The sequence below is a fragment of the Pristiophorus japonicus genome, chromosome 15 (genome assembly GCF_044704955.1).
Source record: "Pristiophorus japonicus isolate sPriJap1 chromosome 15, sPriJap1.hap1, whole genome shotgun sequence".
NCBI lineage: Eukaryota > Metazoa > Chordata > Chondrichthyes > Pristiophoridae > Pristiophorus > Pristiophorus japonicus.
This window is the reverse complement of record NC_091991.1, coordinates 182,068,875-182,081,789: the sequence shown is the minus strand read 5'-3', so window position 1 is coordinate 182,081,789 and position 12,915 is coordinate 182,068,875.

The window sequence follows — 12,915 nt, the reverse complement described above, 5'->3', positions numbered from 1 at the left end:
CTGGATTACTAGCCCATGTCTCTGGGTTACTAGCCCATGTCCCTGGATTACTACTCCATGTCCCTGGGTTACTAGCCTATGTTCCTGGATTACTAGCCCATGTCTCTGAGTTACTAGCCCATGTCTCTGGGTTACTAGTCCATGTCCCTCGATTACTAGCCCATGTCCCTGGATTACTAGTCCATGTCTCTGGGTTAGTAGCCCATGTCACTGGATTACTAGCCCATGTCTCTGGGTTACTAGCCCATGTCCCTGGATTACTACTCCATGTCCCTGGGTTACTAGCCTATGTTTCTGGATTACTAGCCCATGTCTCTGAGTTACTAGCCCATGTCTCTGGGTTACTAGTCCATGTCCCTCGATTACTAGCCCGTGTCCCTGGATTACCAGCCCATGTCCCTGGGTTACTAGCCCATGTCTCTGGATTACTAGCCCATTTTGCTGTGTTACTAGCCCATGTCCCTGGATTACTAGTCCATGTCTCTGGGTTACTAGCCCATGTCCCAGGATTACTAGCCCATGTCTCTGGGTTACTAGCCCATGTCTCTGTGTTACTAGTCCATGTCTCTGGGTTACTAGCCCATGTCCCTGGATTACTAGCCCATATCCCTGGATTACTAGCCCATGACTCTGGATTACTAGCCCATGTCTCTGGGTTACTAGCCCATGTCCCTGGATTATTAGCCCATGTCCCTCAATTACTAGCCCTTGTCCCTCGATTACTAGCCAGTTTCCCTGGATTACTAGCCCATGTCCCTGGATTACAAGCCAGTTTCACTGGATTACTAGACCGTGTCCCTGGATTACTAGTCCATGTCCCTGGATTACTGGCCCATGTCCCTGGATTACGAGCCCATGACTCTGGATTACTAGCCCATGTCTCTGGGTTACAAGCCCATGTCCCTGGATTACTAGCCCATGTCCCTCGATTACTAGCCCATTCCTCTGGGTTACTAGCCCATGTCCCTGGATTACTAGCCCATGTAACTGGATTACTCGCCCATGTCTCTGGGTTACAATCCATGTCTCTGGATTACTAGCCCATGTCTCTGGGTTACTAGCCCATGTCACTGGATTACTAGCCAATGTCACTGGATTACAAGCCCATGTTCCTGGATTACTACTCCATGTCTCTGGGTTACTAGCCCATGTCCCTGGATTACTAGCCCATGTCCCTGCTTTACTACTCCATGTCTCTGGGTTACTAGCCTATGTCTCTGGATTACTAGCCCATGTCCCTGGATTACTAGTCCATGTCTCTGGGTTACTAGCCCATGTCCCTGGATTACTAGCCCATGTCTCTGGGTTACTAGCCCATGTCTCTGGTTACTAGCCCATGTCCCTGGATTACTAGTCCATGTCTCTGGGTTACTAGCCCATGTCCCTGGATTACTACTCCATGTCCCTCAATTACTAGCCCTTGTCCCTCGATTACTAGCCAGTTTCCCTGGATTACTAGCCCATGTCCCTGGATTACAAGCCAGTTTCACTGGATTACTAGACCGTGTCCCTGGATTACTAGTCCATGTGCCTGGATTACTGGCCCATGTCCCTGGATTACGAGCCCATGTCTCTGGATTACTAGCCCATGTCTCTGGGTTACAAGCCCATGTCCCTGGATTACTAGCCCATGTCCCTGGATTACTAGCCCATGTCCCTGGATTACTAGCCCATGTCTCTGGGTTACTAGCCCATGTCCCTGGATTACTAGTCCATGTCTCTGGGTTACTAGCCCATGTCCCTGGGTTACTAATCCATGTCCCTGGATTATTAGCCCATGTCCCTGAATTACTAGCCCATGTCCCTGAATTACTAGCCCATGTCGCCGGATTACTAGCCCATGTCCCTCGATTACTAGTCCATGTCTCTGGGTTACTAGCCCATGTCTCTGGGTTACTAGCCCCATGTCTCTGGGTTACTAGCCCATGTACCTGGATTACTAGTCCATGTCTCTGGGTTACTAGTCCATGCCTCTGGGTTACGAGCCCATGTCTCTGGGTTACTAGCCCATGTCTCTGGATTACTACTCCATGTCTCTAGATTACTAGCCCATGTCTCTGGATTACTAGCCCATGTCTCTGGTTTACTAGCCCATGTCCCTGGATTACTAGCCCATGTCTCTGGGTTACTAGCCCATGTCCCTGGATTACTATCCCATGTCGCTGGATTACTACTCCATGTCTCTGGATTACTAGCCCATGTACCTAAATTACTAGCCCATGTCCCTGGATTATTAGCCCATGTCCCTGGATTATTAGCCCATGTCCCTGGATTACCAGTCCATGTCTCTGGGTTACTAGCCCATGTCCCTGGATTACTAGTCCATGTCTCTGGGTTACTAGCCCGTGTCCCTGGGTTACTAGCCCATGTCCCTGGGTTACTAATCCATGTCTCTGGGTTACTAGCCCATGTCTCTGGGTTACTAGCCCATGTCCCTGGATTACTAGTCCATGTCTCTGGGTTACTAGCCCATGTCCCTGGGTTACTAGTCCATGTCCCTGGATTATTAGCCCATGTCCCTGAATTACTAGCCCATGTCCCTGAATTACTAGCCCATGTCCCGGATTACTAGCCCAAGTCCCTCGATTACTAGTCCATGTCTCTGGGTTACTAGCCCATGTCTCTGGGTTACTAGCCCATGTCCCTGGATTACTAGTCCATGTCTCTGGGTTACTAGCCCATGTCCCTGGATTACTACTCCATGTCTCTGGATTACTAGCCCATGCCTCTGGGTTACTGGCCCATGCCCCTGGATTACTAGCCCAAGTCTCTGGGTTACTAGCCCATGTCCCTGGGTTACTAGACCATGTCCCTGGATTACTAGCCCATGTCTCTGGATTACTAGCCCATGTCTCTGGGTTACTAGCCCATGTCCCTGGATTACTAGTCCATGTCTCTGGGTTACTAGCCCATGTCCCTGGGTTACTAATCCATGTCCCTGGATTATTAGCCCATGTCCCTGAATTACTAGCCCATGTCCCTGAATTACTAGCCCATGTCGCCGGATTACTAGCCCATGTCCCTCGATTACTAGTCCATGTCTCTGGGTTACTAGCCCATGTCTCTCGGTTACTAGCCCCATGTCTCTGGGTTACTAGCCCATGTACCTGGATTACTAGTCCATGTCTCTGGGTTACTAGTCCATGCCTCTGGGTTACGAGCCCATGTCTCTGGGTTACTAGCCCATGTCTCTGGATTACTACTCCATGTCTCCAGATTACTAGCCCATGTCTCTGGATTACTAGCCCATGTCTCTGGTTTACTAGCCCATGTCCCTGGATTACTAGCCCATGCCTCTGGGTTACTGGCCCATGCCCCTGGATTACTAGCCCAAGTCTCTGGGTTACTAGCCCATGTCCCTGGGTTACTAGACCATGTCCCTGGATTACTAGCCCATGTCTCTGGATTACTAGCCCATGTCTCTGGGTTACTAGCCCATGTCCCTGGATTACTAGTCCATGTCTCTGGGTTACTAGCCCATGTCCCTGGGTTACTAATCCATGTCCCTGGATTATTAGCCCATGTCCCTGAATTACTAGCCCATGTCCCTGAATTACTAGCCCATGTCGCCGGATTACTAGCCCATGTCCCTCGATTACTAGTCCATGTCTCTGGGTTACTAGCCCATGTCTCTCGGTTACTAGCCCCATGTCTCTGGGTTACTAGCCCATGTACCTGGATTACTAGTCCATGTCTCTGGGTTACTAGTCCATGCCTCTGGGTTACGAGCCCATGTCTCTGGGTTACTAGCCCATGTCTCTGGATTACTACTCCATGTCTCCAGATTACTAGCCCATGTCTCTGGATTACTAGCCCATGTCTCTGGTTTACTAGCCCATGTCCCTGGATTACTAGCCCATGTCTCTGGGTTACTAGCCCATGTCCCTGGATTACTATCCCATGTCGCTGGATTACTACTCCATGTCTCTGGATTACTAGCCCATGTACCTAAATTACTAGCCCATGTCCCTGGATTATTAGCCCATGTCCCTGGATTATTAGCCCATGTCCCTGGATTACAAGTCCATGTCTCTGGGTTACTAGCCCATGTCCCTGGGTTACTAGCCCATGTCCCTGGGTTACTAATCCATGTCTCTGGGTTACTAGCCCATGTCTCTGGGTTACTAGCCCATGTCCCTGGATTACTAGTCCATGTCTCTGGCTTACTAGCCCATGTCCCTGGGTTACTAGTCCATGTCCCTGGATTATTAGCCCATGTCCCTGAATTACTAGCCCATGTCCCTGAATTACTAGCCCATGTCCCCGGATTACTAGCCCATGTCCCTCGATTACTAGTCCATGTCTCTGGGTTACTAGCCCATGTCTCTGGGTTACTAGCCCATGTCTCTGGGTTACTAGCCCATGTCCCTGGATTACTAGTCCATGTCTCTGGGTTACTAGTCCATGCTTCTGGGTTGCTAGCCCATGTCCCCGGATTACTAGCCCATGTCTCTGGATTACTAGCCCATGTCTCTGGGTTACTAGCCCATGTCCCTGGATTACTAGCCCATGTCTCTGGGTTACTAGCCCATGTCCCTGGATTACTATCCCATGTCGCTGGATTACTACTCCATGTCTCTGGATTACTAGCCCATGTCCCTGGATTACTAGCCTATGTCTCTGGGTTACTAGCCCATGTCCCTGGATTACTACTCCATGTCCCTGGGTTACTAGCCTATGTTCCTGGATTACTAGCCCATGTCTCTGAGTTACTAGCCCATGTCTCTGGGTTACTAGTCCATGTCCCTCGATTACTAGCCCATGTCCCTGGATTACTAGTCCATGTCTCTGGGTTACTAGCCCATGTCACTGGATTACTAGCCCATGTCTCTGGGTTACTAGCCCATGTCCCTGGATTACTACTCCATGTCCTTGGGTTACTAGCCTATGTTCCTGGATTACTAGCCCATGTCTCTGAGTTACTAGCCCATGTCTCTGGGTTACTAGTCCATGTCCCTCGATTACTAGCCCATGTCCCTGGATTACTAGCCCATGTACCTGGATTACTAGCCCATGTCCCTGGGTTACTAGCCCATGTCTCTGGATTACTAGCCCATTTTGCTGTGTTACTAGCCCATGTCCCTGGATTACTAGTCCATGTCTCTGGGTTACTAGCCCATGTCCCTGGATTACTAGCCCATGTCTCTGGGTTACTAGCCCATGTCTCTGTGTTACTAGCCCATGTCCCTGGATTACTAGTCCATGTCTCTGGGTTACTAGCCCATGTCCCTGGATTACTAGCCCATATCCCTGGATTACTAGCCCATGACTCTGGATTACTAGCCCATGTCTCTGGGTTACTAGCCCATGTCCCTGGATGATTAGCCCATGTCCCTCAATTACTAGCCCTTGTCCCTCGATTACTAGCCAGTTTCCCTGGATTACTAGCCCATGTCCCTGGATTACAAGCCAGTTTCACTGGATTACTAGACCGTGTCCCTGGATTACTAGTCCATGTCCCTGGATTACTGGCCCATGTCCCTGGATTACGAGCCCATGACTCTGGATTACTAGCCCATGTCTCTGGGTTACAAGCCCATGTCCCTGGATTACTAGCCCATGTCCCTCGATTACTAGCCCATTCCTCTGGGTTACTAGCCCATGTCCCTGGGTTACTAACTCATGTCTCTGGATTACTAGCCAATGTCACTGGATTACTAGACCGTGTCCCTGGATTGCTAGCCCATGTCCCTGGATTACTAACCCATATCTCTGGATTACTAGCCCATGTCCCTGGATTACTAGCCCATGTCCCTCGATTACTAGCCCATGTCCCTGGATTACTAGCCCAAGTCTCTGGGTTACTAGCCCATGTCCCTGGATTACTAGCCCATGTCCCTGGATTACTAGTCCAAGTCTCTGGGTTACTAGCCCATGTCCCTGGATTACTAGACCGTGTCCCTGGATTACTAGCCCATGTCTCTGGATTACTAGCCCATGTCTCTGGATTACTAGCCCATGTCACTGGATTACTAGACCGTGTCCCTGAATTACTAGCCCATGTCCCTGGATTACTAGTCCATCTCCCTGGATAACTAGCCCATGTCCCTGGATTACTAGCCCATGTCCCTCAATTACTAGCCCATGTCCCTGGATTACTAGCCCAAGTCTCTGGGTTACTAGCCCATGTCCCTGGATTACTAGCCCAAGTCTCTAGGTTACTAGCCCATGTCCCTGAATTACTAGACCGTGTCCCTGGATTACTAGCCCATGTCTCTGGATTACTAGCCCATGTCTCTGGATTACTAGCCCATGTCACTGGATTACTAGACCGTGTCCCTGAATTACTAGCCCATGTCCCTGGATTACTAGTCCATCTCCCTGGATAACTAGCCCATGTCCCTGGATTACTAGACCGTGTCGTTGGATTACTAGCCCGTGTATCTGGGTTACTAGTCCATGTCCCTGGATTACTAGTCCATGTCCCTGGATTACTAGCCCAAGTCTCTGGATTACGAGCCCAAGTTATTGGATTACTAGCCCATGTCACTGGATTACTAACCCATGTTACTGGGTTACTAGCCCAAGTCTCTGGGTTACTAGCCTATATCTCTGGATTACGAGCCCATGTCCCTGGCTTACTAGCCTATGTGCCTGGATTACTAGCCCATGTCCCTGGATTACTAGACCGCGTCCCTGGATTACTAGCCCATGTCTCCCTGGATTACTATTTCATACACGACCATAGTGTGTTTGTTGATGTTACAGTGAGTGACTGCAAACAGGAACGGACAGCCCCTTCAATGTGTGTGTGTGTGTGTGTGTGTGGGTGGGGGGGCAGTATGTGGGCTATAATTAGCTGCAGTGCCCGTGGGTTAAGGAGGAGCAACTTCAGCCATGGTCACTGAGAGTGAACCCATCCCGATCTACCCCAGTTACAAATCACCACACATCCAGCTGACCAGCATTGGTGTCTGCAGTGGCTCGGTGACAGCTCTCTAACCTCTGAGTCAGAAGGTCATCGGTGCACTGCACCGTCGGAGGGGCAGTACTGAGGGAGTGCCGCACTGTTGGAGGGGCAGTACTGAGGGAGTGCTGCACTGTCGGAGGGGCAGTACTGAGGGAGTGCCGCACTGTCGGAGGAACAGTACTTAGGGAGTGCCGCACTGTCGGAGGGGCAGTACTGAGGGTGTGCCGTACTGTCGGAGGAGCAGTACTGAGGGAGCGCCGCACTGTCGGAGGGGCAGTACTGAGGGAGCGCCGCACTGTCGGAGGGGCAGTACTGAGGGAGCGCCGCACTGTCGGAGGGGCAGTACTGAGGGAGTGCCGCACTGTCGGAGGGGCAGTACTGAGGGAGTGCCGCACTGTCGGAGGGGCAGTACTGAGGGAGTGCCGCACTGTCGGAGGGGCAGTACTGAGGGAGTGCCGCACTGTCGGAGCGGCAGTACTGAGGGAGCGCTGCACTGTCGGAGGGGCGGTACTGAGGGAGCGCTGCACTGTCGGTGGGGCGGTACTGAGGGAGTTCTGCACTGTCGGAGGGGCAGTACTGAGGGAGTGCTGCACTGTCGGAGGGACAGTACTGAGGAAGCACCGCACTGTCGGAGGGGCTGTACTGAGGGAGTGCCGCACTGTCGGAGGGGCAGTACTGAGGGAGTGCTGCACTGTCGGAGGGTCAGTACTGAAGGAGTGCTGCACTGTCGGAGGGGCGGTACTGAGGGAGCGCCGCACTGTCAGTGCTGTCTGTTCAAAAGAATAGTTGTTTGCCATGTTGAGGTTCTGACAACAGATGAACTGTCACTGTAGGACAAGGAGTTCTTGTTTTTCTTGCAGTTGTTATGCAGCAACAATTAAATTAACTGGATTTTACGATGTCCCTGATGACAATCTTACATCTTTCATTCCGGCTCTATGAAATCCACCGGTCTATTTAGAACTGTTAACACATTTTTTAAAAGCTGTGATTCAGTTAGCAAATACCTCTTACAAAGGCGAAAATAAGATACTGCGCAGAGTTTTCATTCTACTCCAGTCGCTCGAGGAACAGGCTCTCACGCTCACCTGCCAGCAATTGCTGGTAATTAACAGGCGTCGGCAATTTGCTTCTGAATTTATGATCAGCAAGTCAAGGCTAAAACGGAACATGTTCTATTTCATCTACTGACTGTCCATCAAACACTCCCAGGGCAGGTACAGCATGGGTTAGATACAGAGTAAAGCTCCCTCTACACTGTCCCATCAAACACTCCCAGGGCAGGTACAGCACGGGGTTAGATACAGAGTAAAGCTCCCTCTACACTGTCCCATCAAACACTCCCAGGGCAGGTACAGCACGGGGTTAGATACAGAGTAAAGCTCCCTCTACACTGTCCCATCAAACACTCCCAGGGCAGGTACAGCACGGGTTAGATAGAGAGCAAAGCTCCCTCTACACTGTCCCATCAAAAACTCCCAGAGCAGGTACAGCACGGCGTCAGGTACAGAGTAAAGCTCCCTCTACACTGTCCCATCAAACACTCCCAGGGCAGGTACAGCATGGGGTTAGATACAGAGTAAAGCTCCCTCTACACTGTCCCATCAAACACTCCCATGGCAGGTACAGCACGGGTTCGATACAGAGTAAAGCTCTCTCTACACTGTCCCATCAAAAACTCCCAAGGCAGGTTCAGCACGGGGTTAGATACAGAGTAAAGCTCCCTCTACACTGTCCCATCAAACACTCCCAGGGCAGGTACAGGGGGTTAGATACAGAGTAAAGCTCCCTCGACACTATCCCATCAAACACTCCCATGGCAGGTACAGCACGGGGTTAGATACAGAGTAAAGCTCCCTCTACACGGTCCCATCAAGCACTCCCAGGGCATGTACAGCACGGGTTAGATACAGATTAAAGCTCCCTCTACACTGTCCCATCAAACACTCCCAGGGCAGGTACAGGGGGTTAGATACAGAGTAAAGCTCCCTTTACACTGTTCCATCAAACACTCCCAGGGCAGGTACAGCACGGGGTTAGATACAGAGTAAAGCTCCCTCGACACTGTCCCATCAAACACTCCCAGGGCAGGTACAGCACGGGGTTAGATAGAGAGTAAAGCTCCCTCTACACTGTCCCATCAAACACTCCCAGGGCAGGTACAGCACGGGGTTAGGTACAGAGTAAAGCTCCCTCGACACTGTCCCATCAAACACTCCCAGGGCAGGTACAGCACGGGTTAGATACAGATTAAAGCTCCCTCTACACTGTCCCATCAAACACTCCCAGGGCAGGTACAGGGAGTTAGATACAGAGTAAGTCTCCCTCTACATTGTCCCATCAAACACTCCCAGGGCAGGTACAGCATGGGTTAGATACAGAGTAAAGCTCCCTCGACACTGTCCCATCAAACACTCCCAAGGCAGGTACAGCACGGGGTTAGATACAGAGTAAAGCTCCCTCTACACTGTCCCATCAAAAACTCCCAAGGCAGGTACAGCACGGGGTTAGATACAGAGTAAAGCTCCCTCTACACTGTCCCATCAAACACTCCCAGGGCAGGTACAGGGGGTTAGATACAGAGTAAAGCTCCCTCTACACTGTCCCATCAAACACTCCCAGGGCAGGTACAGGGGGTTAGATACAGAGTAAAGCTCCCTCTACACTGTTCTATCAAACACTCCCAGGGCAGGTACCGGGGGTTAGATACAGAGTAAAGCTCCCTCTACAATGTCCCCTCATACACAGGAGTCCGGAGGGGGCGGGGGGGAATGAACTGGATATTAACGCCCAGCAAAATTGGGAAATTGCAAGCAGCTTATTTTGCCAATGAGGCTGCTGCACATTCTGCGTCTGCCCAGCCCAGGGAACTGGTGAGATGTGAGCTTCCTGGGTCAGGGAATGTCCACAGGCCTCCAGTGACAACCATGGCACCCGCCCCAATGTCTCTCCCCCCCACAAAACGGGACCAGGTGCAGGGGTGTCACAGGCAAGGTGCGATAAGGAGATCTTGGTGATTTAAGGGCCGGGATGTGGCTCTGCTCCTTCAGGAGATCCAGAATCCGGCTCGGTTATGGCCAGAATCATAACTGTTGCTGCAGCTTCTGCTCTCTGCTCCAGGCTGGCAAAGGTCTTGCAAATCAAATAAATCCTTCTGCCTCTTGCACAGTAGGACTGCACCATCCTGACAGACTCCCACTGTTACAGCTGCACCTGGTGTTAGTACAGGGTGGAGTCAAGGGGCTTGATTCCGGAGTTAAATGAAATAAAGACTTACCTTTATATAGCACCTCTCACAACCACCGGACGTCTCAAAGCGCTTCACAGCCACTTATTGAAGTGTAGTCACTGTTGTAATGTGGGAACGTGGCAGCCAATTTGTGCACAGCAAGCTCCCACACACAGCAATGTGATAATGACCAGATAATCTGTTATAGTGATGTTGATTGAGGGATAAATATTGGACCCAGGACACCGGGGAGAACACATCGCTATAGTGCCACGGGATCTTTTACATCCACCTGAGAGAGCAGACGTGGCCTCGGTTTAACATCTCGACTGAAACACGGCACCTCCAACAGTGCGGCACTCCCTCAGTACTGCCCCTCCTACAGTGCAGCGCTCCCTCAGTACTGCCCCTCCGACAGTGCAGTGTTCCCCCAGTACTGCCCCTCCGACAGTGCGGCACTCCCTCAGTACTGCCCCTCCGACAGTGCAGTGTTCCCTCAGTACTGCCCCTCCGACAGTGCGGCACCCTCTCAGTACTGCCCCTCCGACAGTGCGGCACTCCCTTAGTACTGCCCCTCCAACAGTACGGCACTCCCTCAGTACTGCCCCTCCAACAGTGCAGCGCTCCCTCAGTACTGCCCCTCCGACAGTGCGGCATTCCCTCAGTACTGCCCCTCCGACAGTGCAGCGCTCCTTCAGTGCTGCTCCTCCGACAGTACGGCACTCCCTCAGTACTGTCTCTCCGACAGTGCGGCACTCCCTCAGTACTGCCCCTCCGACAGTGCGGCGCTCCCTCAGTACTGCCCCTCCGACAGTGCGGTGCTCCCTCAGTACTGCCCCTCCGACAGTGCAGTGTTCCCTCAGTACTGCACCTCCAACAGTGCAGTGTTCCCTCAGTACTGCCCCTCCGACAGTGCAGCGCTCCCTCAGTACTGCACCTCCGACAGTGCGGCATTCCCTCAGTACTGCCCCTCCGACAGTGCGGCACTCCCTCAGTACTGCCCCTCCAACAGTACGGCACTCCCTCAGTACTGCCCCTCCAACAGTGCAGCCCTCCCTCAGTACTGCACCTCCGACAGTGCGGCATTCCCTCAGTACTGCCCCTCCGACAGTGCAGCGCTCCTTCAGTACTGCCCCTCCGACAGTACTGCACTCCCTCAGTACTGCCCCTCCGACAGTGCGGTGCTCCCTCAGTCCTGCCCCTCCGACAGTGCGGCACTCCCTCAGTAATGCCCCTCCGACAGTGTGGCGCTCCCTCAGTACTGCCCCTCCGACAGTGCGGCACTCCCTCAGTACTGCCCCTCCGATAGTGCGGCACTCCCTCAGTACTGCCCCTCCGACAGTGCGGTGCTCCCTCAGTACTGCCCCTCCGACAGTGCGGAGCTCCCTCAGTACTGCCCCTCCGACAGTGCGGCGCTCCCTCAGTACTGCCCCTCCGACAGTGCAGCGCTCCCTCAGTACTGCCCCTCCAACAGTGCGGCGCTCCCTCAGTATTGCACTGAGAATGTCAGCCTAGATTTTTGTGCTCAAGTCTCTGGAGTAGGACTTGAACCCACAACCCTCTGACTCAGACCCCCACCCACAACCCCACCCACAGCCTCACCCATACCCCCACCCTCACCCTCACCCACGCCCACAGCCCCACCCACACCCACACACACCCACACACCCATCCTCACCCACACATCCACACACACATACCCTCACCCATACTGACCTTTCACACTCTGGGACACTGGGTCACACACTGACCTTTCACCCCCTGTGCTCGCTGACCTACATTGGCTTCTGGACCACCAACACCTAAAATTTAAAATTCCCATCCTTGTTTCCAAATCTCTCCATGGCCCTCGCCCCTCCCTATCTCTGTAATCTCCTCCAGCCCCACAACCCCCCGAGATGTCTGCGCTCCTCTAATTCTGCCCTCCTGAGTATCCCTGATTATAATCGTTCCACCATCGGTGGCCGTGCCTTCAGCTGCCTGGGCCCCAAGCTCTGGAACTCCCTCCCTAAACCTCTCTGCCTGTCTCCTCTAAGACATTGCTTCAAACCCAATTCTTTAACCAAGCTTTTGGCGACCTGTCCTAATATCTCCTTATGTGGCTCAGTGTCAACGTATGTTTGATAATCGCTCCTGTGACGCGCCGTGTGACATTTATCACGTTAAAGGGGCAAGTTGTTCTTGTTAAGACCCTGAGGGGAGTTGGGAGAAAATTGGTGGGGAGAGAAAGGGTCACAAAGGGGGTGAGAGGAGACTGGAGAGTATTGGTGACAGAAATAGCCAACACAACGGAGGTGGAAAGGATTGACGTGCACAGTGTGGAGAGATATCAGACACACTCAACATAGACAGACAGAGAGAAAGGACAGCGAGAGAGCAGCCTGACATCAGGCTGTGGAACACCCCACCATTGGCCACATGGGACGGGGCAGGTGTTGGGACCGTTCCCTCACGCTCAGACCTCAGGCAGATGCTGTCTCCAAGCTTCACTCCATTCTGGGCATGGACGTCATTCCTGGCCTTCTGCTCTCTCTATGTTACCCTGAAATATTGTTGAATGATGGGAACTTTCATTGGGTCCCAGGACCCCAATCCCAGCAACTCTCATTTGCAATTAATTGTCAACCTACTGCATAGAAAGTGAACTGGGTCCGTTTCTCTCTCTCCGTCTGTCTCTCTCTGTCTCTCTCTCTCTCTCTCTGTCTCTCTCTCTGTCTGTCTCTCTCTCTCTCTCTCTCAGTCTCTCACTCTGTCTCTCTCTCATTGTCTCTCACTC